This window comes from Oncorhynchus kisutch, unplaced genomic scaffold (assembly GCF_002021735.2).
Source record: "Oncorhynchus kisutch isolate 150728-3 unplaced genomic scaffold, Okis_V2 scaffold809, whole genome shotgun sequence".
Classification (NCBI taxonomy): Eukaryota; Metazoa; Chordata; class Actinopteri; order Salmoniformes; family Salmonidae; genus Oncorhynchus; species Oncorhynchus kisutch.
The window spans coordinates 113358-115806 of NW_022262754.1; positions in this window are offsets into that span (position 1 = coordinate 113358).

The following is a 2449-nucleotide window of genomic DNA, read 5'->3' on the forward strand; positions in this document are numbered from 1 at the left end:
ACGACTCAGGAACCAATATGTCCAGGTAAGATGACTATAAAATACAGAACTGGTTTTGAACAAAACCAAAACAGGGCAGAGGCACACGATGGCACGTTTTAAGGTATAATGTAAACTACCGTAGTAGCCTAACTCTTATGTTGCCTTGGGGATTTATTTTAGAGAGTCATGGAGATTGAAGCCAGGCAATCACCCCACATATTCATCTTTGTGGATGAGGCTGGTTTCAACTTGGCCAGAACACGACAGCGAGGAAGGAATGTGATTGGGGGAAAGAGCCACAGTGGATGTCCCGGGCCAGAAGGGTGCCAACATCCCAATGTGTGCTGCAATATCCTCTGATGGATTGCTGTTACACAAACCGCTAATTGGGCCGTACAACACCGAGCGTCTCATTACATTCCTGGATGACCTCTATGGAAGGGTTGGGTCAGGTGAGGAAAGGGTCACAGTGAGGCGAAATCGGCCAACGTTTGTAATTGTATGAGACAATGTGGTATATCACCAGTCCCGTGAAGTCACAGGGGGGTATGCAGTCACAGGGCGGTATGCAGTCACAGGGCGGTATGCAGTCACAGGGCGGTATGCAGCCACAGAGCGGTATGCAGCCACAGAGCAGTATGCAGTCACAGGGCGGTATGCAGTCACAGAGCAGTATGCAGTCACAGGACGGTATGCAGTCACAGAGCAGTATGCAGTCACAGAGCGGTATGCAGTCACAGAGCGGTATGCAGTCACAGAGCGGTATGCAGTCACAGGGTGGTATGCAGTCACCGGGCGGTATGCAGTCACAGGGCGGTATGCAGTCACAGGGCGGTATGCAGCCCATCCCAGGATGGTGTCACTTTTCCTCACGGAGCTGGAAGGTGTATGACCACCTGATCAAATGATGAAATGTCCCTCCTGAACGCAATGCATGCTGGATGCCTGGACATATCTGCAGAAGATTGCCAAGGATGGACCAGGCATGTCAAAAGGATTCTTTCCTAGGTGTATTGTCCAAGATGACATAAGATGTGACGTGGATGAGAACCTGTGGCCGAATTCAGAAGACAGGGTTGACTAGCATTGCTACTGTATCTGTATCGGTAGATGGTGTACATACAAATTCTTGTATTTTGGAATCACTCAATGCCATTAAATGGACATAAAACATATTAGAGCATTTAGCATCATGTCTGATTCATTCCTGTAACATAAACTGCAGTGAATTATAAACAGTAGAGAGGTTTCATTCTTGTTTTGTAAAGACATTTGACAACAGAAAACATTGTTGTTAGTGTTGTTTAGGTCGTTGTTTTATTGAGTGACAACGTGTGCTTGTTGGGTGACAACCTTTGCTCGTGTGACGGAAGAATGTGCTGATTTGAGACGTGTGTGAAGAGTTTTGGTAGTTTCAGTGCATTTATGGATGTGAAATTAACTGCTGTGCCAAGCTGAAAGTCTGTTAGGAGAACAGTGTGAAGAGTTTTGGTAGTTTCAGTGCATTATGGGTGTGAAATGAACTGCTGTGCCAAGCTGAAAGTCTGTTAGGAGAACAGTGTGAAGAGTTTTGGTAGTTTCAGTGCATTATGGATGTGAAATTAACTGCTGTGCCAAGCTGAAAGTCTGTTAGGAGAACAGTGTGAAGAGTTTAGAAAAAGTGACCTAAATATTGGGAAATGGATCCTAGCGATTGTAAAAAATTTAAAATAAACTGTAATCATCCTAAATAATACCATAGATTCTGTTTTACAACCATAGTAAAGTTGAAGGCAACAAGGGAAGAGTGATGTAAAAGGTGACTCTGCCAATCCAACAGACTGTAGGCTAACGACAACCATTTACCACTGCACCACAGAGTTAGCATGAATGACAAAAAAACAACTCTTGATTTTCACACGCTGCTATTTGCTGCTGAGTCACAGACGTCACTAATGTGCATCGGGAGCAGATAATGAACCTCTGAAGTAGCAAACCTATTGGAATAGAAATACTTCAGGAAGCTTGATTTCCTCCACAACCACCCTGAAGAGATCATTGACAACCATTGATTGAGACATCAGTTCTCAATAGACACAAGGCCAAACAAATACGTGGAGTCTTTCGCAAGAGACACCATCACTGGAAACACATGTAATGGCATCACACCACAGATCAGACTGACTGGAATGGCTTCACACCACAGATCAGACCGACTGGAATGGCTTCACACCACAGATCAGACCGACTGGAATGACATCACACCACAGATCAGACCGACTGGAATGACATCACACCACAGATCAGACCGGCTGGAATGGCATCACACCACAGATCAGACCGACTGGAATGACATCACACCACAGATCAGACAGACTGGAATGACATCACACCACAGATCATAAAACCATCACATGTTCAGCTCTAAGCCTTCATTCATAAAACCATCACATTTTCAGCTCTAAGCCTTCATTCATAAAACCATCAC